This window comes from Pleurodeles waltl, chromosome 12, assembly GCF_031143425.1.
Source record: "Pleurodeles waltl isolate 20211129_DDA chromosome 12, aPleWal1.hap1.20221129, whole genome shotgun sequence".
NCBI classification, from domain to species: domain Eukaryota; kingdom Metazoa; phylum Chordata; class Amphibia; order Caudata; family Salamandridae; genus Pleurodeles; species Pleurodeles waltl.
In genome coordinates, this window is record NC_090451.1 from 126,532,989 (window position 1) to 126,556,529 (window position 23,541).

General features: G+C 42.3%; 10 non-coding genes across 10 annotated transcripts; 5 read left to right on the top strand and 5 right to left on the bottom strand.

Moving 5' to 3' along the window:
- Positions 1 to 362: 362 nt before the first annotated feature.
- TRNAS-UGA (transfer RNA serine (anticodon UGA)) lies at positions 363 to 444 on the bottom strand. Its single transcript has one exon. It is a non-coding gene; the product is annotated as a tRNA-Ser (tRNA).
- Positions 445 to 4,088: 3,644 nt separating this feature from the next.
- On the top strand, positions 4,089 to 4,170 carry TRNAL-AAG (transfer RNA leucine (anticodon AAG)). The gene has a single exon. It is a non-coding gene; the product is annotated as a tRNA-Leu (tRNA).
- A 380-nt stretch (positions 4,171 to 4,550) lies between these two features.
- TRNAS-UGA (transfer RNA serine (anticodon UGA)) lies at positions 4,551 to 4,632 on the bottom strand. Its single transcript has one exon. It is a non-coding gene; the product is annotated as a tRNA-Ser (tRNA).
- A 3,644-nt stretch (positions 4,633 to 8,276) lies between these two features.
- On the top strand, positions 8,277 to 8,358 carry TRNAL-AAG (transfer RNA leucine (anticodon AAG)). The gene has a single exon. It is a non-coding gene; the product is annotated as a tRNA-Leu (tRNA).
- Positions 8,359 to 8,738: 380 nt separating this feature from the next.
- TRNAS-UGA (transfer RNA serine (anticodon UGA)) lies at positions 8,739 to 8,820 on the bottom strand. Its single transcript has one exon. It is a non-coding gene; the product is annotated as a tRNA-Ser (tRNA).
- Positions 8,821 to 12,464: 3,644 nt separating this feature from the next.
- Positions 12,465 to 12,546, top strand: TRNAL-AAG (transfer RNA leucine (anticodon AAG)). The gene has a single exon. It is a non-coding gene; the product is annotated as a tRNA-Leu (tRNA).
- Positions 12,547 to 12,926: 380 nt separating this feature from the next.
- Positions 12,927 to 13,008, bottom strand: TRNAS-UGA (transfer RNA serine (anticodon UGA)). Its single transcript has one exon. It is a non-coding gene; the product is annotated as a tRNA-Ser (tRNA).
- A 3,644-nt stretch (positions 13,009 to 16,652) lies between these two features.
- Positions 16,653 to 16,734, top strand: TRNAL-AAG (transfer RNA leucine (anticodon AAG)). The gene has a single exon. It is a non-coding gene; the product is annotated as a tRNA-Leu (tRNA).
- Positions 16,735 to 17,114: 380 nt separating this feature from the next.
- TRNAS-UGA (transfer RNA serine (anticodon UGA)) lies at positions 17,115 to 17,196 on the bottom strand. The gene has a single exon. It is a non-coding gene; the product is annotated as a tRNA-Ser (tRNA).
- Positions 17,197 to 20,840: 3,644 nt separating this feature from the next.
- TRNAL-AAG (transfer RNA leucine (anticodon AAG)) lies at positions 20,841 to 20,922 on the top strand. Its single transcript has one exon. It is a non-coding gene; the product is annotated as a tRNA-Leu (tRNA).
- The last annotated feature ends 2,619 nt before the right edge of the window (positions 20,923 to 23,541 follow it).

Here is a 23,541-nt window from a genome sequence, read left to right on the forward strand (position 1 = left end):
TCTTAATGACGCATCTCCCTTCTGACCCTTCAATTTGCATAAGCAGTGACTCTACCAATAGGTCCCTAATTGTAAAACTCTTTTACAGTCTCCTTCTAAGTAAACTCCTAAACCGTGGACTCCAAGAAATCGGCTGATTGGCGCTGCTGTTGTTTTGCTTCATTCTGCTTAGATCATCTTCAAATGGAAGGTTTAACAAATCATTTGTTCTCCCCACGCGGTCACCCGCTCTTCTCTCTGCAAAATAAAATCGAACCTCTGTTAAATAAAGATTTAAAGTAAATTATCTATCTTCCCAAATAAAGTTGGTAAATGTGTTCTTCACAGTTATTTTAAAAATCAGGTTTAAAATAAACAACAGAGGTAGTCAGCAGGATTCAAACCCGTGCAGGGAACCCCCAAAGGATTTCAAGTCCATCACCTTAACCACTCGGCCATAACTACCAGCTCTCATTGAGCTCTACCGAAACTTTATATCACAACAAAATTGTGCAAAATGGCCGTGCAGACCTATATATGACTCCATTTAGTAGGATCTCTAACTGTGTGCAAAGGGCACATTGCTATGTTTCTGTCTAAGCTTTGCTTTAGGTCTGAGGTCTTAAGAACCAAAGCAGGCTCCACGCACACTTGCCTGCACAAAAAAACAAGCATTTGCAATGCGAAAGGTCTCACATTTGTGAGAGTTAGAGCTATTGGCGTTGCAAATGACAATGTCTTTTACCTAGGTTTTGGTTTTCTTTGGGAAAATTTGATGTGTCCACGTTGTGTTTTGGGGCACTTCCTGTCGCGGGCGCTAGGCCTACCCACACAAGTGAGGTAAAAAATGTTATCGGGAGACTTGGGGAAACATAGAATAGCAAAACAAGAGTTACTGCCCCTTGTCTTTATCTACATTTTTTCCTTCCAAATATAAGACAGTGTGTAAAAAAGACGTCTATTTGAGAAATGCCCTTTAATTCGCATGCTAGTGTGGGCACCCCAGAATTCAGAGATGTGCAAATAACCACTGCTCCTTCACTCCTTATCTTGTGCCCATTTTGGAAATAGAAAGGTTTTCTTGATACCTTTTTTTCACTCTATATACTTCGGCAAATTAATTGCAGTATACCCGGTATAGAATGAAAACCCACTGCAAGGTGCAGCTCATTTATTTTCTCTGGATACCTAGGGTTCTTGATGAACCTACAAGCCCTATATATCCCCGCAACCAGAAGAGTCCAGCAGGCGTAATGGTATATTGCTTTCAAAAATCTGACATTGCAGAAAAAAGTTACAGAGTAAAACGTAGAGGAAAATGGCTGTTTTTTTCTTCTCAATTTCAATATTTTTTTTTTATTTCAGTTGTTATTTTCTGTAGGAAACACTTGTAAGATCTACACAAGTTACCCATTGCTGAATTCAGAATGTTGTCTTCTTTTCAAAAATGTTTAGGTTACTGGGACCCAGCATTGGTTTCACACCCATTTCTGTCACTGACTGGAAGGAGGCTAAAAGCACACAAAATCGTAAAAATGGGGTATGTCCCAGTAAAATGCCAAAATTGTGTTGAAAAATTGGGTTTTCTGATTCAAGTCTGCCTGTCCCTGAAAGCTGGGAAGCTGGTGATTTTAGCAGTGCAAACCCTTTGTTGATGCCAATTTCAGGGACAAAAACCACAAGCCTTCTTCTCCAGCCCTTTTTTCCATTTTTTTCTTTTTTAAAACAAAATGTTTACCGTATTTTGGCTAATTTCTTGGTCTCCTTCAGGGGAACCCACAAAGTCTGGGTACCTCTAGAATCCCTAGGATGTTGGAAAAAAAGGACGCAAATTTGGCGTGGATAGCTTATGTGGACAAAAATCTATGAGGGCCTAAGCGCGCCCTGCCCCAAATAGCCAAAAAAATGCCTGGCACCTGAGGGGGAAAAGGCTGGCAGCGAAGGGGTTAAAATGCACTATTTTATTCCAATTTCTTCACTTAGCTTCAGATGAACTATTTTTCCCTCCCACCAACTCCTTTCAAAGTGCACCAGCCACCACTGCCTTGGGTGGGACAGATTGTTTTCGATTGCAGTATGGCAGATTGTTTTGGATTGCAGTGTGGTAGTTTGTTTTTGATTGGAGTGCAGCAGATTGCAGTGGGGTAGATTGTTTTGAATTGGAGTAGGGGAGATTGTTTTGAAGTGGAGTGGGGCAGATTGTTTTGGATCGAAGTGGGACAGATTGTTTTGGAGTGGTGCAGATTGTTTTTTATTATAGTGGGGCACATTGGAGTGAGACAGATTTGCTTGGGGTGGGTGGAGAGGATTGGAATAGGATGAGTTAGAATGGATTGGATTCGGGTGAGTGATTTGGACTGGAGTGAGGTGGATTAGTGTGGGTGAAGTGGTCTGGATGGGGTGGATTGTAGTGGGGAAGATTGGAGTGGGATGGATTGAAGTGTACTGCAGGATTATGTGTTAAAGATTAATTTCAGAATTTACACATAATAAAGAAACACTGTTGATTTGCAATATTTTAAACGAGCTAATCGTCATCTTTTGAGAAGAGTGCCCACGAACAAAAGCAAAAGAAAACATGCGTGGAACGTGGGAAAAGACGATTTGGCAAAATAAAAGAAAGTTCGATTTAAATTTAAAACTTAACAGTTTTGGTTGTCCTGCTGGGCATGTTTTTGCCAGTCACAAGCCTTCTGTTTGCAGGGCACTAGAAGGTAAAAGGAAAAAATAGTACCTTGATCAGGTGGGGAGCAGCGGTCAGGCACTGATTAAGCTGAATCAATCAACGCTTGGTCGCTGCTCTACAGAGAGGAACGGAAATGATGCAAGACATGCCTTGATGAATTAGGAAACTGTAAAGAAGAGTGCCACATAAATAAAAAAATGGTGAGAGACATGCGGGCTCCAAGCCCTTTACTGAATACTACAGAGTCTATCAAGCGAGACCCTAAAAAGGTCAGTTAGTTAAAATAAACAAACATTGTTACTTCTAAATATCAATATTCCAAGGACGCCTAGATGGTCGTCAAGCAAAAAGTTCCTAGTGCATGGAGGGGCTTATGGTAGTTCTGAAGAGAGGCAAAGGACTTGGTCAGAGGGTGGCCTTGTTGGTGTGGTAGGGAAGCAATACCTCAAACATTATTACTGGGGTAGGGGAACTTGCAATTCGGAGTAATGAAAATTATCACAAAGCAATCAAGTAATTCCACATCAAAATAACAAGCGTGCGGGCTGACAACCATGCTCTCAGCATCAACGAGCGCAGAGTGAAGTGAATTTTACCATCCTCTGTGCATTTTTATTGCGAGGCTCATTTACATTTGACTTGGCGCGCAGAACGAGTGAGAACCCGGTCAATAGAAACAAAAATCATCTATTTAAAAAGTTTAGTTTCACGTGGGCCTGTTGTCCTTACTTCTTTCAGAATAGCTTTTGAACCTCTGTCCTGTGTGTGTCTGTGACTGTCACGTGAAAGGCAGTCAGAGCATCCAGGTGGGCCCCATGTCACCTGGAGCACCGCCCACCAGTGCTGGAGTTTTAAACAGCACCCGGTTGCATTTTGGGACTTGTGCCTTTTCAATGTGAGCTCAAAGACGGGAGCCTGTGAAATTCTATTGGCTAAAAAATATTAACAGCGGAATGTGAATAGGCCACACAAGACATGACGTCACTGGAAAGCTAAACAGTATGTTGGGGAGACTGGGTGCGGCAATAGGGCTGATGTCATGAATACGTGCAACTCCTCAGTTATTTTTGAATGAACTGCTCATTCATTAGATCCCACCCAAAGAAATGAGCCCACCGGTATGAACACTTGTTTCATTAGAAAATGATGGAGTCACATTGCCTATGTAGAGCAGGTGCTTATACCTTGGTTGGAAGTCATTGCTCGGAGAGTGTTGTCTTTTAAGGTGATTGCACTAGGTCCGAGCAGGTGGGAGAAGACTTGTGCAGTGACTGAGTAAGAGAGATAACCTTCAATTACCACATCACCCTCCCGACATTGTAATCATGTCCATGAAATGGTTTATCAACTCGACTTTCCACACTAAGTGAGGAGACTCAGGGTTACGGTGCTCATGAAGTGCACAGACACACTGAGAGCAACAGGTAGCGTGGCCGAGCGGTCTAAGGCCCTGGATTAAGGCTCCAGTCTCTTTGGAGGCGTGGGTTCAAATCCCACCGCTGCCAGAGATGGATTTTTACAGATCTTAATGACGCATCTCCCTTCTGACCCTTCAATTTGCATAAGCAGTGACTCTACCAATAGGTCCCTAATTGTAAAACTCTTTTACAGTCTCCTTCTAAGTAAACTCCTAAACCGTGGACTCCAAGAAATCGGCTGATTGGCGCTGCTGTTGTTTTGCTTCATTCTGCTTAGATCATCTTCAAATGGAAGGTTTAACAAATCATTTGTTCTCCCCACGCGGTCACCCGCTCTTCTCTCTGCAAAATAAAATCGAACCTCTGTTAAATAAAGATTTAAAGTAAATTATCTATCTTCCCAAATAAAGTTGGTAAATGTGTTCTTCACAGTTATTTTAAAAATCAGGTTTAAAATAAACAACAGAGGTAGTCAGCAGGATTCAAACCCGTGCAGGGAACCCCCAAAGGATTTCAAGTCCATCACCTTAACCACTCGGCCATAACTACCAGCTCTCATTGAGCTCTACCGAAACTTTATATCACAACAAAATTGTGCAAAATGGCCGTGCAGACCTATATATGACTCCATTTAGTAGGATCTCTAACTGTGTGCAAAGGGCACATTGCTATGTTTCTGTCTAAGCTTTGCTTTAGGTCTGAGGTCTTAAGAACCAAAGCAGGCTCCACGCACACTTGCCTGCACAAAAAAACAAGCATTTGCAATGCGAAAGGTCTCACATTTGTGAGAGTTAGAGCTATTGGCGTTGCAAATGACAATGTCTTTTACCTAGGTTTTGGTTTTCTTTGGGAAAATTTGATGTGTCCACGTTGTGTTTTGGGGCACTTCCTGTCGCGGGCGCTAGGCCTACCCACACAAGTGAGGTAAAAAATGTTATCGGGAGACTTGGGGAAACATAGAATAGCAAAACAAGAGTTACTGCCCCTTGTCTTTATCTACATTTTTTCCTTCCAAATATAAGACAGTGTGTAAAAAAGACGTCTATTTGAGAAATGCCCTTTAATTCGCATGCTAGTGTGGGCACCCCAGAATTCAGAGATGTGCAAATAACCACTGCTCCTTCACTCCTTATCTTGTGCCCATTTTGGAAATAGAAAGGTTTTCTTGATACCTTTTTTTCACTCTATATACTTCGGCAAATTAATTGCAGTATACCCGGTATAGAATGAAAACCCACTGCAAGGTGCAGCTCATTTATTTTCTCTGGATACCTAGGGTTCTTGATGAACCTACAAGCCCTATATATCCCCGCAACCAGAAGAGTCCAGCAGGCGTAATGGTATATTGCTTTCAAAAATCTGACATTGCAGAAAAAAGTTACAGAGTAAAACGTAGAGGAAAATGGCTGTTTTTTTCTTCTCAATTTCAATATTTTTTTTTTATTTCAGTTGTTATTTTCTGTAGGAAACACTTGTAAGATCTACACAAGTTACCCATTGCTGAATTCAGAATGTTGTCTTCTTTTCAAAAATGTTTAGGTTACTGGGACCCAGCATTGGTTTCACACCCATTTCTGTCACTGACTGGAAGGAGGCTAAAAGCACACAAAATCGTAAAAATGGGGTATGTCCCAGTAAAATGCCAAAATTGTGTTGAAAAATTGGGTTTTCTGATTCAAGTCTGCCTGTCCCTGAAAGCTGGGAAGCTGGTGATTTTAGCAGTGCAAACCCTTTGTTGATGCCAATTTCAGGGACAAAAACCACAAGCCTTCTTCTCCAGCCCTTTTTTCCATTTTTTTCTTTTTTAAAACAAAATGTTTACCGTATTTTGGCTAATTTCTTGGTCTCCTTCAGGGGAACCCACAAAGTCTGGGTACCTCTAGAATCCCTAGGATGTTGGAAAAAAAGGACGCAAATTTGGCGTGGATAGCTTATGTGGACAAAAATCTATGAGGGCCTAAGCGCGCCCTGCCCCAAATAGCCAAAAAAATGCCTGGCACCTGAGGGGGAAAAGGCTGGCAGCGAAGGGGTTAAAATGCACTATTTTATTCCAATTTCTTCACTTAGCTTCAGATGAACTATTTTTCCCTCCCACCAACTCCTTTCAAAGTGCACCAGCCACCACTGCCTTGGGTGGGACAGATTGTTTTCGATTGCAGTATGGCAGATTGTTTTGGATTGCAGTGTGGTAGTTTGTTTTTGATTGGAGTGCAGCAGATTGCAGTGGGGTAGATTGTTTTGAATTGGAGTAGGGGAGATTGTTTTGAAGTGGAGTGGGGCAGATTGTTTTGGATCGAAGTGGGACAGATTGTTTTGGAGTGGTGCAGATTGTTTTTTATTATAGTGGGGCACATTGGAGTGAGACAGATTTGCTTGGGGTGGGTGGAGAGGATTGGAATAGGATGAGTTAGAATGGATTGGATTCGGGTGAGTGATTTGGACTGGAGTGAGGTGGATTAGTGTGGGTGAAGTGGTCTGGATGGGGTGGATTGTAGTGGGGAAGATTGGAGTGGGATGGATTGAAGTGTACCGCAGGATTATGTGTTAAAGATTAATTTCAGAATTTACACATAATAAAGAAACACTGTTGATTTGCAATATTTTAAACGAGCTAATCGTCATCTTTTGAGAAGAGTGCCCACGAACAAAAGCAAAAGAAAACATGCGTGGAACGTGGGAAAAGACGATTTGGCAAAATAAAAGAAAGTTCGATTTAAATTTAAAACTTAACAGTTTTGGTTGTCCTGCTGGGCATGTTTTTGCCAGTCACAAGCCTTCTGTTTGCAGGGCACTAGAAGGTAAAAGGAAAAAATAGTACCTTGATCAGGTGGGGAGCAGCGGTCAGGCACTGATTAAGCTGAATCAATCAACGCTTGGTCGCTGCTCTACAGAGAGGAACGGAAATGATGCAAGACATGCCTTGATGAATTAGGAAACTGTAAAGAAGAGTGCCACATAAATAAAAAAATGGTGAGAGACATGCGGGCTCCAAGCCCTTTACTGAATACTACAGAGTCTATCAAGCGAGACCCTAAAAAGGTCAGTTAGTTAAAATAAACAAACATTGTTACTTCTAAAAATCAATATTCCAAGGACGCCTAGATGGTCGTCAAGCAAAAAGTTCCTAGTGCATGGAGGGGCTTATGGTAGTTCTGAAGAGAGGCAAAGGACTTGGTCAGAGGGTGGCCTTGTTGGTGTGGTAGGGAAGCAATACCTCAAACATTATTACTGGGGTAGGGGAACTTGCAATTCGGAGTAATGAAAATTATCACAAAGCAATCAAGTAATTCCACATCAAAATAACAAGCGTGCGGGCTGACAACCATGCTCTCAGCATCAACGAGCGCAGAGTGAAGTGAATTTTACCATCCTCTGTGCATTTTTATTGCGAGGCTCATTTACATTTGACTTGGCGCGCAGAACGAGTGAGAACCAGGTCAATAGAAACAAAAATCATCTATTTAAAAAGTTTAGTTTCACGTGGGCCTGTTGTCCTTACTTCTTTCAGAATAGCTTTTGAACCTCTGTCCTGTGTGTGTCTGTGACTGTCACGTGAAAGGCAGTCAGGGCATCCAGGTGGACCCCATGTCACCTGGAGCACCGCCCACCAGTGCTGGAGTTTTAAACAGCACCCGGTTGCATTTTGGGACTTGTGCCTTTTCAATGTGAGCTCAAAGACGGGAGCCTGTGAAATTCTATTGGCTAAAAAATATTAACAGCGGAATGTGAATAGGCCACACAAGACATGACGTCACTGGAAAGCTAAACAGTATGTTGGGGAGACTGGGTGCGGCAATAGGGCTGATGTCATGAATACGTGCAACTCCTCAGTTATTTTTGAATGAACTGCTCATTCATTAGATCCCACCCAAAGAAATGAGCCCACCGGTATGAACACTTGTTTCATTAGAAAATGATGGAGTCACATTGCCTATGTAGAGCAGGTGCTTATACCTTGGTTGGAAGTCATTGCTCGGAGAGTGTTGTCTTTTAAGGTGATTGCACTAGGTCCGAGCAGGTGGGAGAAGACTTGTGCAGTGACTGAGTAAGAGAGATAACCTTCAATTACCACATCACCCTCCCGACATTGTAATCATGTCCATGAAATGGTTTATCAACTCGACTTTCCACACTAAGTGAGGAGACTCAGGGTTACGGTGCTCATGAAGTGCACAGACACACTGAGAGCAACAGGTAGCGTGGCCGAGCGGTCTAAGGCCCTGGATTAAGGCTCCAGTCTCTTTGGAGGCGTGGGTTCAAATCCCACCGCTGCCAGAGATGGATTTTTACAGATCTTAATGACGCATCTCCCTTCTGACCCTTCAATTTGCATAAGCAGTGACTCTACCAATAGGTCCCTAATTGTAAAACTCTTTTACAGTCTCCTTCTAAGTAAACTCCTAAACCGTGGACTCCAAGAAATCGGCTGATTGGCGCTGCTGTTGTTTTGCTTCATTCTGCTTAGATCATCTTCAAATGGAAGGTTTAACAAATCATTTGTTCTCCCCACGCGGTCACCCGCTCTTCTCTCTGCAAAATAAAATCGAACCTCTGTTAAATAAAGATTTAAAGTAAATTATCTATCTTCCCAAATAAAGTTGGTAAATGTGTTCTTCACAGTTATTTTAAAAATCAGGTTTAAAATAAACAACAGAGGTAGTCAGCAGGATTCAAACCCGTGCAGGGAACCCCCAAAGGATTTCAAGTCCATCACCTTAACCACTCGGCCATAACTACCAGCTCTCATTGAGCTCTACCGAAACTTTATATCACAACAAAATTGTGCAAAATGGCCGTGCAGACCTATATATGACTCCATTTAGTAGGATCTCTAACTGTGTGCAAAGGGCACATTGCTATGTTTCTGTCTAAGCTTTGCTTTAGGTCTGAGGTCTTAAGAACCAAAGCAGGCTCCACGCACACTTGCCTGCACAAAAAAACAAGCATTTGCAATGCGAAAGGTCTCACATTTGTGAGAGTTAGAGCTATTGGCGTTGCAAATGACAATGTCTTTTACCTAGGTTTTGGTTTTCTTTGGGAAAATTTGATGTGTCCACGTTGTGTTTTGGGGCACTTCCTGTCGCGGGCGCTAGGCCTACCCACACAAGTGAGGTAAAAAATGTTATCGGGAGACTTGGGGAAACATAGAATAGCAAAACAAGAGTTACTGCCCCTTGTCTTTATCTACATTTTTTCCTTCCAAATATAAGACAGTGTGTAAAAAAGACGTCTATTTGAGAAATGCCCTTTAATTCGCATGCTAGTGTGGGCACCCCAGAATTCAGAGATGTGCAAATAACCACTGCTCCTTCACTCCTTATCTTGTGCCCATTTTGGAAATAGAAAGGTTTTCTTGATACCTTTTTTTCACTCTATATACTTCGGCAAATTAATTGCAGTATACCCGGTATAGAATGAAAACCCACTGCAAGGTGCAGCTCATTTATTTTCTCTGGATACCTAGGGTTCTTGATGAACCTACAAGCCCTATATATCCCCGCAACCAGAAGAGTCCAGCAGGCGTAATGGTATATTGCTTTCAAAAATCTGACATTGCAGAAAAAAGTTACAGAGTAAAACGTAGAGGAAAATGGCTGTTTTTTTCTTCTCAATTTCAATATTTTTTTTTTATTTCAGTTGTTATTTTCTGTAGGAAACACTTGTAAGATCTACACAAGTTACCCATTGCTGAATTCAGAATGTTGTCTTCTTTTCAAAAATGTTTAGGTTACTGGGACCCAGCATTGGTTTCACACCCATTTCTGTCACTGACTGGAAGGAGGCTAAAAGCACACAAAATCGTAAAAATGGGGTATGTCCCAGTAAAATGCCAAAATTGTGTTGAAAAATTGGGTTTTCTGATTCAAGTCTGCCTGTCCCTGAAAGCTGGGAAGCTGGTGATTTTAGCAGTGCAAACCCTTTGTTGATGCCAATTTCAGGGACAAAAACCACAAGCCTTCTTCTCCAGCCCTTTTTTCCATTTTTTTCTTTTTTAAAACAAAATGTTTACCGTATTTTGGCTAATTTCTTGGTCTCCTTCAGGGGAACCCACAAAGTCTGGGTACCTCTAGAATCCCTAGGATGTTGGAAAAAAAGGACGCAAATTTGGCGTGGATAGCTTATGTGGACAAAAATCTATGAGGGCCTAAGCGCGCCCTGCCCCAAATAGCCAAAAAAATGCCTGGCACCTGAGGGGGAAAAGGCTGGCAGCGAAGGGGTTAAAATGCACTATTTTATTCCAATTTCTTCACTTAGCTTCAGATGAACTATTTTTCCCTCCCACCAACTCCTTTCAAAGTGCACCAGCCACCACTGCCTTGGGTGGGACAGATTGTTTTCGATTGCAGTATGGCAGATTGTTTTGGATTGCAGTGTGGTAGTTTGTTTTTGATTGGAGTGCAGCAGATTGCAGTGGGGTAGATTGTTTTGAATTGGAGTAGGGGAGATTGTTTTGAAGTGGAGTGGGGCAGATTGTTTTGGATCGAAGTGGGACAGATTGTTTTGGAGTGGTGCAGATTGTTTTTTATTATAGTGGGGCACATTGGAGTGAGACAGATTTGCTTGGGGTGGGTGGAGAGGATTGGAATAGGATGAGTTAGAATGGATTGGATTCGGGTGAGTGATTTGGACTGGAGTGAGGTGGATTAGTGTGGGTGAAGTGGTCTGGATGGGGTGGATTGTAGTGGGGAAGATTGGAGTGGGATGGATTGAAGTGTACTGCAGGATTATGTGTTAAAGATTAATTTCAGAATTTACACATAATAAAGAAACACTGTTGATTTGCAATATTTTAAACGAGCTAATCGTCATCTTTTGAGAAGAGTGCCCACGAACAAAAGCAAAAGAAAACATGCGTGGAACGTGGGAAAAGACGATTTGGCAAAATAAAAGAAAGTTCGATTTAAATTTAAAACTTAACAGTTTTGGTTGTCCTGCTGGGCATGTTTTTGCCAGTCACAAGCCTTCTGTTTGCAGGGCACTAGAAGGTAAAAGGAAAAAATAGTACCTTGATCAGGTGGGGAGCAGCGGTCAGGCACTGATTAAGCTGAATCAATCAACGCTTGGTCGCTGCTCTACAGAGAGGAACGGAAATGATGCAAGACATGCCTTGATGAATTAGGAAACTGTAAAGAAGAGTGCCACATAAATAAAAAAATGGTGAGAGACATGCGGGCTCCAAGCCCTTTACTGAATACTACAGAGTCTATCAAGCGAGACCCTAAAAAGGTCAGTTAGTTAAAATAAACAAACATTGTTACTTCTAAATATCAATATTCCAAGGACGCCTAGATGGTCGTCAAGCAAAAAGTTCCTAGTGCATGGAGGGGCTTATGGTAGTTCTGAAGAGAGGCAAAGGACTTGGTCAGAGGGTGGCCTTGTTGGTGTGGTAGGGAAGCAATACCTCAAACATTATTACTGGGGTAGGGGAACTTGCAATTCGGAGTAATGAAAATTATCACAAAGCAATCAAGTAATTCCACATCAAAATAACAAGCGTGCGGGCTGACAACCATGCTCTCAGCATCAACGAGCGCAGAGTGAAGTGAATTTTACCATCCTCTGTGCATTTTTATTGCGAGGCTCATTTACATTTGACTTGGCGCGCAGAACGAGTGAGAACCCGGTCAATAGAAACAAAAATCATCTATTTAAAAAGTTTAGTTTCACGTGGGCCTGTTGTCCTTACTTCTTTCAGAATAGCTTTTGAACCTCTGTCCTGTGTGTGTCTGTGACTGTCACGTGAAAGGCAGTCAGAGCATCCAGGTGGGCCCCATGTCACCTGGAGCACCGCCCACCAGTGCTGGAGTTTTAAACAGCACCCGGTTGCATTTTGGGACTTGTGCCTTTTCAATGTGAGCTCAAAGACGGGAGCCTGTGAAATTCTATTGGCTAAAAAATATTAACAGCGGAATGTGAATAGGCCACACAAGACATGACGTCACTGGAAAGCTAAACAGTATGTTGGGGAGACTGGGTGCGGCAATAGGGCTGATGTCATGAATACGTGCAACTCCTCAGTTATTTTTGAATGAACTGCTCATTCATTAGATCCCACCGAAAGAAATGAGCCCACCGGTATGAACACTTGTTTCATTAGAAAATGATGGAGTCACATTGCCTATGTAGAGCAGGTGCTTATACCTTGGTTGGAAGTCATTGCTCGGAGAGTGTTGTCTTTTAAGGTGATTGCACTAGGTCCGAGCAGGTGGGAGAAGACTTGTGCAGTGACTGAGTAAGAGAGATAACCTTCAATTACCACATCACCCTCCCGACATTGTAATCATGTCCATGAAATGGTTTATCAACTCGACTTTCCACACTAAGTGAGGAGACTCAGGGTTACGGTGCTCATGAAGTGCACAGACACACTGAGAGCAACAGGTAGCGTGGCCGAGCGGTCTAAGGCCCTGGATTAAGGCTCCAGTCTCTTTGGAGGCGTGGGTTCAAATCCCACCGCTGCCAGAGATGGATTTTTACAGATCTTAATGACGCATCTCCCTTCTGACCCTTCAATTTGCATAAGCAGTGACTCTACCAATAGGTCCCTAATTGTAAAACTCTTTTACAGTCTCCTTCTAAGTAAACTCCTAAACCGTGGACTCCAAGAAATCGGCTGATTGGCGCTGCTGTTGTTTTGCTTCATTCTGCTTAGATCATCTTCAAATGGAAGGTTTAACAAATCATTTGTTCTCCCCACGCGGTCACCCGCTCTTCTCTCTGCAAAATAAAATCGAACCTCTGTTAAATAAAGATTTAAAGTAAATTATCTATCTTCCCAAATAAAGTTGGTAAATGTGTTCTTCACAGTTATTTTAAAAATCAGGTTTAAAATAAACAACAGAGGTAGTCAGCAGGATTCAAACCCGTGCAGGGAACCCCCAAAGGATTTCAAGTCCATCACCTTAACCACTCGGCCATAACTACCAGCTCTCATTGAGCTCTACCGAAACTTTATATCACAACAAAATTGTGCAAAATGGCCGTGCAGACCTATATATGACTCCATTTAGTAGGATCTCTAACTGTGTGCAAAGGGCACATTGCTATGTTTCTGTCTAAGCTTTGCTTTAGGTCTGAGGTCTTAAGAACCAAAGCAGGCTCCACGCACACTTGCCTGCACAAAAAAACAAGCATTTGCAATGCGAAAGGTCTCACATTTGTGAGAGTTAGAGCTATTGGCGTTGCAAATGACAATGTCTTTTACCTAGGTTTTGGTTTTCTTTGGGAAAATTTGATGTGTCCACGTTGTGTTTTGGGGCACTTCCTGTCGCGGGCGCTAGGCCTACCCACACAAGTGAGGTAAAAAATGTTATCGGGAGACTTGGGGAAACATAGAATAGCAAAACAAGAGTTACTGCCCCTTGTCTTTATCTACATTTTTTCCTTCCAAATATAAGACAGTGTGTAAAAAAGACGTCTATTTGAGAAATGCCCTTTAATTCGCATGCTAGTGTGGGCACCCCAGAATTCAGAGATGTGCAAATAACCACTGCTCCTTCACTCCTTATCTTGTGCCCATTTTGGAAATAGAAAGGTTTTCTTGATACCTTTTTTTCACTCTATATACTTCGGCAAATTAATTGCAGTATACCCGGTATAGAATGAAAACCCACTGCAAGGTGCAGCTCATTTATTTTCTCTGGATACCTAGGGTTCTTGATGAACCTACAAGCCCTATATATCCCCGCAACCAGAAGAGTCCAGCAGGCGTAATGGTATATTGCTTTCAAAAATCTGACATTGCAGAAAAAAGTTACAGAGTAAAACGTAGAGGAAAATGGCTGTTTTTTTCTTCTCAATTTCAATATTTTTTTTTTATTTCAGTTGTTATTTTCTGTAGGAAACACTTGTAAGATCTACACAAGTTACCCATTGCTGAATTCAGAATGTTGTCTTCTTTTCAAAAATGTTTAGGTTACTGGGACCCAGCATTGGTTTCACACCCATTTCTGTCACTGACTGGAAGGAGGCTAAAAGCACACAAAATCGTAAAAATGGGGTATGTCCCAGTAAAATGCCAAAATTGTGTTGAAAAATTGGGTTTTCTGATTCAAGTCTGCCTGTCCCTGAAAGCTGGGAAGCTGGTGATTTTAGCAGTGCAAACCCTTTGTTGATGCCAATTTCAGGGACAAAAACCACAAGCCTTCTTCTCCAGCCCTTTTTTCCATTTTTTTCTTTTTTAAAACAAAATGTTTACCGTATTTTGGCTAATTTCTTGGTCTCCTTCAGGGGAACCCACAAAGTCTGGGTACCTCTAGAATCCCTAGGATGTTGGAAAAAAAGGACGCAAATTTGGCGTGGATAGCTTATGTGGACAAAAATCTATGAGGGCCTAAGCGCGCCCTGCCCCAAATAGCCAAAAAAATGCCTGGCACCTGAGGGGGAAAAGGCTGGCAGCGAAGGGGTTAAAATGCACTATTTTATTCCAATTTCTTCACTTAGCTTCAGATGAACTATTTTTCCCTCCCACCAACTCCTTTCAAAGTGCACCAGCCACCACTGCCTTGGGTGGGACAGATTGTTTTCGATTGCAGTATGGCAGATTGTTTTGGATTGCAGTGTGGTAGTTTGTTTTTGATTGGAGTGCAGCAGATTGCAGTGGGGTAGATTGTTTTGAATTGGAGTAGGGGAGATTGTTTTGAAGTGGAGTGGGGCAGATTGTTTTGGATCGAAGTGGGACAGATTGTTTTGGAGTGGTGCAGATTGTTTTTTATTATAGTGGGGCACATTGGAGTGAGACAGATTTGCTTGGGGTGGGTGGAGAGGATTGGAATAGGATGAGTTAGAATGGATTGGATTCGGGTGAGTGATTTGGACTGGAGTGAGGTGGATTAGTGTGGGTGAAGTGGTCTGGATGGGGTGGATTGTAGTGGGGAAGATTGGAGTGGGATGGATTGAAGTGTACCGCAGGATTATGTGTTAAAGATTAATTTCAGAATTTACACATAATAAAGAAACACTGTTGATTTGCAATATTTTAAACGAGCTAATCGTCATCTTTTGAGAAGAGTGCCCACGAACAAAAGCAAAAGAAAACATGCGTGGAACGTGGGAAAAGACGATTTGGCAAAATAAAAGAAAGTTCGATTTAAATTTAAAACTTAACAGTTTTGGTTGTCCTGCTGGGCATGTTTTTGCCAGTCACAAGCCTTCTGTTTGCAGGGCACTAGAAGGTAAAAGGAAAAAATAGTACCTTGATCAGGTGGGGAGCAGCGGTCAGGCACTGATTAAGCTGAATCAATCAACGCTTGGTCGCTGCTCTACAGAGAGGAACGGAAATGATGCAAGACATGCCTTGATGAATTAGGAAACTGTAAAGAAGAGTGCCACATAAATAAAAAAATGGTGAGAGACATGCGGGCTCCAAGCCCTTTACTGAATACTACAGAGTCTATCAAGCGAGACCCTAAAAAGGTCAGTTAGTTAAAATAAACAAACATTGTTACTTCTAAAAATCAATATTCCAAGGACGCCTAGATGGTCGTCAAGCAAAAAGTTCCTAGTGCATGGAGGGGCTTATGGTAGTTCTGAAGAGAGGCAAAGGACTTGGTCAGAGGGTGGCCTTGTTGGTGTGGTAGGGAAGCAATACCTCAAACATTATTACTGGGGTAGGGGAACTTGCAATTCGGAGTAATGAAAATTATCACAAAGCAATCAAGTAATTCCACATCAAAATAACAAGCGTGCGGGCTGACAACCATGCTCTCAGCATCAACGAGCGCAGAGTGAAGTGAATTTTACCATCCTCTGTGCATTTTTATTGCGAGGCTCATTTACATTTGACTTGGCGCGCAGAACGAGTGAGAACCAGGTCAATAGAAACAAAAATCATCTATTTAAAAAGTTTAGTTTCACGTGGGCCTGTTGTCCTTACTTCTTTCAGAATAGCTTTTGAACCTCTGTCCTGTGTGTGTCTGTGACTGTCACGTGAAAGGCAGTCAGGGCATCCAGGTGGACCCCATGTCACCTGGAGCACCGCCCACCAGTGCTGGAGTTTTAAACAGCACCCGGTTGCATTTTGGGACTTGTGCCTTTTCAATGTGAGCTCAAAGACGGGAGCCTGTGAAATTCTATTGGCTAAAAAATATTAACAGCGGAATGTGAATAGGCCACACAAGACATGACGTCACTGGAAAGCTAAACAGTATGTTGGGGAGACTGGGTGCGGCAATAGGGCTGATGTCATGAATACGTGCAACTCCTCAGTTATTTTTGAATGAACTGCTCATTCATTAGATCCCACCCAAAGAAATGAGCCCACCGGTATGAACACTTGTTTCATTAGAAAATGATGGAGTCACATTGCCTATGTAGAGCAGGTGCTTATACCTTGGTTGGAAGTCATTGCTCGGAGAGTGTTGTCTTTTAAGGTGATTGCACTAGGTCCGAGCAGGTGGGAGAAGACTTGTGCAGTGACTGAGTAAGAGAGATAACCTTCAATTACCACATCACCCTCCCGACATTGTAATCATGTCCATGAAATGGTTTATCAACTCGACTTTCCACACTAAGTGAGGAGACTCAGGGTTACGGTGCTCATGAAGTGCACAGACACACTGAGAGCAACAGGTAGCGTGGCCGAGCGGTCTAAGGCCCTGGATTAAGGCTCCAGTCTCTTTGGAGGCGTGGGTTCAAATCCCACCGCTGCCAGAGATGGATTTTTACAGATCTTAATGACGCATCTCCCTTCTGACCCTTCAATTTGCATAAGCAGTGACTCTACCAATAGGTCCCTAATTGTAAAACTCTTTTACAGTCTCCTTCTAAGTAAACTCCTAAACCGTGGACTCCAAGAAATCGGCTGATTGGCGCTGCTGTTGTTTTGCTTCATTCTGCTTAGATCATCTTCAAATGGAAGGTTTAACAAATCATTTGTTCTCCCCACGCGGTCACCCGCTCTTCTCTCTGCAAAATAAAATCGAACCTCTGTTAAATAAAGATTTAAAGTAAATTATCTATCTTCCCAAATAAAGTTGGTAAATGTGTTCTTCACAGTTATTTTAAAAATCAGGTTTAAAATAAACAACAGAGGTAGTCAGCAGGATTCAAACCCGTGCAGGGAACCCCCAAAGGATTTCAAGTCCATCACCTTAACCACTCGGCCATAACTACCAGCTCTCATTGAGCTCTACCGAAACTTTATATCACAACAAAATTGTGCAAAATGGCCGTGCAGACCTATATATGACTCCATTTAGTAGGATCTCTAACTGTGTGCAAAGGGCACATTGCTATGTTTCTGTCTAAGCTTTGCTTTAGGTCTGAGGTCTTAAGAACCAAAGCAGGCTCCACGCACACTTGCCTGCACAAAAAAACAAGCATTTGCAATGCGAAAGGTCTCACATTTGTGAGAGTTAGAGCTATTGGCGTTGCAAATGACAATGTCTTTTACCTAGGTTTTGGTTTTCTTTGGGAAAATTTGATGTGTCCACGTTGTGTTTTGGGGCACTTCCTGTCGCGGGCGCTAGGCCTACCCACACAAGTGAGGTAAAAAATGTTATCGGGAGACTTGGGGAAACATAGAATAGCAAAACAAGAGTTACTGCCCCTTGTCTTTATCTACATTTTTTCCTTCCAAATATAAGACAGTGTGTAAAAAAGACGTCTATTTGAGAAATGCCCTTTAATTCGCATGCTAGTGTGGGCACCCCAGAATTCAGAGATGTGCAAATAACCACTGCTCCTTCACTCCTTATCTTGTGCCCATTTTGGAAATAGAAAGGTTTTCTTGATACCTTTTTTTCACTCTATATACTTCGGCAAATTAATTGCAGTATACCCGGTATAGAATGAAAACCCACTGCAAGGTGCAGCTCATTTATTTTCTCTGGATACCTAGGGTTCTTGATGAACCTACAAGCCCTATATATCCCCGCAACCAGAAGAGTCCAGCAGGCGTAATGGTATATTGCTTTCAAAAATCTGACATTGCAGAAAAAAGTTACAGAGTAAAACGTAGAGGAAAATGGCTGTTTTTTTCTTCTCAATTTCAATATTTTTTTTTTATTTCAGTTGTTATTTTCTGTAGGAAACACTTGTAAGATCTACACAAGTTACCCATTGCTGAATTCAGAATGTTGTCTTCTTTTCAAAAATGTTTAGGTTACTGGGACCCAGCATTGGTTTCACACCCATTTCTGTCACTGACTGGAAGGAGGCTAAAAGCACACAAAATCGTAAAAATGGGGTATGTCCCAGTAAAATGCCAAAATTGTGTTGAAAAATTGGGTTTTCTGATTCAAGTCTGCCTGTCCCTGAAAGCTGGGAAGCTGGTGATTTTAGCAGTGCAAACCCTTTGTTGATGCCAATTTCAGGGACAAAAACCACAAGCCTTCTTCTCCAGCCCTTTTTTCCATTTTTTTCTTTTTTAAAACAAAATGTTTACCGTATTTTGGCTAATTTCTTGGTCTCCTTCAGGGGAACCCACAAAGTCTGGGTACCTCTAGAATCCCTAGGATGTTGGAAAAAAAGGACGCAAATTTGGCGTGGATAGCTTATGTGGACAAAAATCTATGAGGGCCTAAGCGCGCCCTGCCCCAAATAGCCAAAAAAATGCCTGGCACCTGAGGGGGAAAAGGCTGGCAGCGAAGGGGTTAAAATGCACTATTTTATTCCAATTTCTTCACTTAGCTTCAGATGAACTATTTTTCCCTCCCACCAACTCCTTTCAAAGTGCACCAGCCACCACTGCCTTGGGTGGGACAGATTGTTTTCGATTGCAGTATGGCAGATTGTTTTGGATTGCAGTGTGGTAGTTTGTTTTTGATTGGAGTGCAGCAGATTGCAGTGGGGTAGATTGTTTTGAATTGGAGTAGGGGAGATTGTTTTGAAGTGGAGTGGGGCAGATTGTTTTGGATCGAAGTGGGACAGATTGTTTTGGAGTGGTGCAGATTGTTTTTTATTATAGTGGGGCACATTGGAGTGAGACAGATTTGCTTGGGGTGGGTGGAGAGGATTGGAATAGGATGAGTTAGAATGGATTGGATTCGGGTGAGTGATTTGGACTGGAGTGAGGTGGATTAGTGTGGGTGAAGTGGTCTGGATGGGGTGGATTGTAGTGGGGAAGATTGGAGTGGGATGGATTGAAGTGTACCGCAGGATTATGTGTTAAAGATTAATTTCAGAATTTACACATAATAAAGAAACACTGTTGATTTGCAATATTTTAAACGAGCTAATCGTCATCTTTTGAGAAGAGTGCCCACGAACAAAAGCAAAAGAAAACATGCGTGGAACGTGGGAAAAGACGATTTGGCAAAATAAAAGAAAGTTCGATTTAAATTTAAAACTTAACAGTTTTGGTTGTCCTGCTGGGCATGTTTTTGCCAGTCACAAGCCTTCTGTTTGCAGGGCACTAGAAGGTAAAAGGAAAAAATAGTACCTTGATCAGGTGGGGAGCAGCGGTCAGGCACTGATTAAGCTGAATCAATCAACGCTTGGTCGCTGCTCTACAGAGAGGAACGGAAATGATGCAAGACATGCCTTGATGAATTAGGAAACTGTAAAGAAGAGTGCCACATAAATAAAAAAATGGTGAGAGACATGCGGGCTCCAAGCCCTTTACTGAATACTACAGAGTCTATCAAGCGAGACCCTAAAAAGGTCAGTTAGTTAAAATAAACAAACATTGTTACTTCTAAATATCAATATTCCAAGGACGCCTAGATGGTCGTCAAGCAAAAAGTTCCTAGTGCATGGAGGGGCTTATGGTAGTTCTGAAGAGAGGCAAAGGACTTGGTCAGAGGGTGGCCTTGTTGGTGTGGTAGGGAAGCAATACCTCAAACATTATTACTGGGGTAGGGGAACTTGCAATTCGGAGTAATGAAAATTATCACAAAGCAATCAAGTAATTCCACATCAAAATAACAAGCGTGCGGGCTGACAACCATGCTCTCAGCATCAACGAGCGCAGAGTGAAGTGAATTTTACCATCCTCTGTGCATTTTTATTGCGAGGCTCATTTACTTTTGACTTGGCGCGCAGAACGAGTGAGAACCCGGTCAATAGAAACAAAAATCATCTATTTAAAAAGTTTAGTTTCACGTGGGCCTGTTGTCCTTACTTCTTTCAGAATAGCTTTTGAACCTCTGTCCTGTGTGTGTCTGTGACTGTCACGTGAAAGGCAGTCAGAGCATCCAGGTGGGCCCCATGTCACCTGGGGCACCGCCCACCAGTGCTGGAGTTTTAAACAGCACCCGGTTGCATTTTGGGACTTGTGCCTTTTCAATGTGAGCTCAAAGACGGGAGCCTGTGAAATTCTATTGGCTAAAAAATATTAACAGCGGAATGTGAATAGGCCACACAAGACATGACGTCACTGGAAAGCTAAACAGTATGTTGGGGAGACTGGGTGCGGCAATAGGGCTGATGTCATGAATACGTGCAACTCCTCGGTTATTTTTGAATGAACTGCTCATTCATTAGATCCCACCCAAAGAAATGAGCCCACCAGTATGAACACTTGTTTCATTAGAAAATGATGGAGTCACATTGCCTATGTAGAGCAGGTGCTTATACCTTGGTTGGAAGTCATTGCTCGGAGAGTGTTGTCTTTTAAGGTGATTGCACTAGGTCCGAGCAGGTGGGAGAAGACTTGTGCAGTGACTGAGTAAGAGAGATAACCTTCAATTACCACATCACCCTCCCGACATTGTAATCATGTCCATGAAATGGTTTATCAACTCGACTTTCCACACTAAGTGAGGAGACTCAGGGTTACGGTGCTCATGAAGTGCACAGACACACTGAGAGCAACAGGTAGCGTGGCCGAGCGGTCTAAGGCGCTGGATTAAGGCTCCAGTCTCTTTGGAGGCGTGGGTTCAAATCCCACCGCTGCCAGAGATGGATTTTTACAGATCTTAATGACGCATCTCCCTTCTGACCCTTCAATTTGCATAAGCAGTGACTCTACCAATAGGTCCCTAATTTTAAAACTCTTTTACAGTCTCCTTCTAAGTAAACTCCTAAACCGTGGACTCCAAGAAATCGGCTGATTGGCGCTGCTGTTGTTTTGCTTCATTCTGCTTAGATCACCTTCAAATGGAAGGTTTAACAAATCATTTGTTCTCCCCACGCGGTCACCCGCTCTTCTCTCTGCAAAATAAAATCGAACCTCTGTTAAATAAAGATTTAAAGTAAATTATCTATCTTCCCAAATAAAGTTGGTAAATGTGTTCTTCACAGTTATTTTAAAAATCAGGTTTAAAATAAACAACAGAGGTAGTCAGCAGGATTCAAACCCGTGCAGGGAACCCCCAAAGGATTTCAAGCCCATCACCTTAACCACTCGGCCATAACTACCAGCTCTCATTGAGCTCTACCGAAACTTTATATCACAACAAAATTGTGCAAAATGGCCGTGCAGACCTATATATGACTCCATTTAGTAGGATCTCTAACTGTGTGCAAAGGGCACATTGCTATGTTTCTGTCTAAGCTTTGCTTTAGGTCTGAGGTCTTAAGAACCAAAGCAGGCTCCACGCACACTTGCCTGCACAAAAAAACAAGCATTTGCAATGCGAAAGGTCTCACATTTGTGAGAGTTAGAGCTATTGGCGTTGCAAATGACAATGTCTTTTACCTAGGTTTTGGTTTTCTTTGGGAAAATTTGATGTGTCCACGTTGTGTTTTGGGGCACTTCCTGTCGCGGGCGCTAGGCCTACCCACACAAGTGAGGTAAAAAATGTTATCGGGAGACTTGGGGAAACATAGAATAGCAAAACAAGAGTTACTGCCCCTTGTCTTTATCTACATTTTTTCCTTCCAAATATAAGACAGTGTGTAAAAAAGACGTCTATTTGAGAAATGCCCTTTAATTTGCATGCTAGTGTGGGCACCCCAGAATTCAGAGATGTGCAAATAACCACTGCTCCTTCACTCCTTATCTTGTGCCCATTTTGGAAATAGAAAGGTTTTCTTGATACCTTTTTTTCACTCTATATACTTCGGCAAATTAATTGCAGTATACCCGGTATAGAATGAAAACCCACTGCAAGGTGCAGCTCATTTATTTTCTCTGGATACCTAGGGTTCTTGATGAACCTACAAGCCCTATATATCCCCGCAACCAGAAGAGTCCAGCAGGCGTAATGGTATATTGCTTTCAAAAATCTGACATTGCAGAAAAAAGTTACAGAGTAAAACGTAGAGGAAAATGGCTGTTTTTTTCTTCTCAATTTCAATATTTTTTTTTTATTTCAGTTGTTATTTTCTGTAGGAAACACTTGTAAGATCTACACAAGTTACCCATTGCTGAATTCAGAATGTTGTCTTCTTTTCAAAAATGTTTAGGTTACTGGGACCCAGCATTGGTTTCACACCCATTTCTGTCACTGACTGGAAGGAGGCTAAAAGCACACAAAATCGTAAAAATGGGGTATGTCCCAGTAAAATGCCAAAATTGTGTTGAAAAATTGGGTTTTCTGATTCAAGTCTGCCTGTCCCTGAAAGCTGGGAAGCTGGTGATTTTAGCAGTGCAAACCCTTTGTTGATGCCAATTTCAGGGACAAAAACCACAAGCCTTCTTCTCCAGCCCTTTTTTCCATTTTTTTCTTTTTTAAAACAAAATGTTTACCGTATTTTGGCTAATTTCTTGGTCTCCTTCAGGGGAACCCACAAAGTCTGGGTACCTCTAGAATCCCTAGGATGTTGGAAAAAAAGGACGCAAATTTGGCGTGGATAGCTTATGTGGACAAAAATCTATGAGGGCCTAAGCGCGCCCTGCCCCAAATAGCCAAAAAAATGCCTGGCACCTGAGGGGGAAAAGGCTGGCAGCGAAGGGGTTAAAATGCACTATTTTATTCCAATTTCTTCACTTAGCTTCAGATGAACTATTTTTCCCTCCCACCAACTCCTTTCAAAGTGCACCAGCCACCACTGCCTTGGGTGGGACAGATTGTTTTCGATTGCAGTATGGCAGATTGTTTTGGATTGCAGTGTGGTAGTTTGTTTTTGATTGGAGTGCAGCAGATTGCAGTGGGGTAGATTGTTTTGAATTGGAGTAGGGGAGATTGTTTTGAAGTGGAGTCGGGCAGATTGGAGTGGGGCAGATTGTTTTGGATCGAAGTGGGACAGATTGTTTTGGAGTGGTGCAGATTGTTTTTTATTATAGTGGGGCACATTGGAGTGAGACAGATTTGCTTGGGGTGGGTGGAGAGGATTGGAGTAGGATGAGTTAGAGTGGATTGGATTCGGGTGAGTGATTTGGACTGGAGTGAGGTGGATTAGTGTGGGTGAAGTGGTCTGGATGGGGTGGATTGTAGTGGGGAAGATTGGAGTGGGGTGGATTGAAGTGTACCGCAGGATTATGTGTTAAAGATTAATTTCAGAATTTACACATAATAAAGAAACACTGTTGATTTGCAATATTTTAAACGAGCTAATCGTCATCTTTTGAGAAGAGTGCCCACGAACAAAAGCAAAAGAAAACATGCGTGGAACGTGGGAAAAGACGATTTG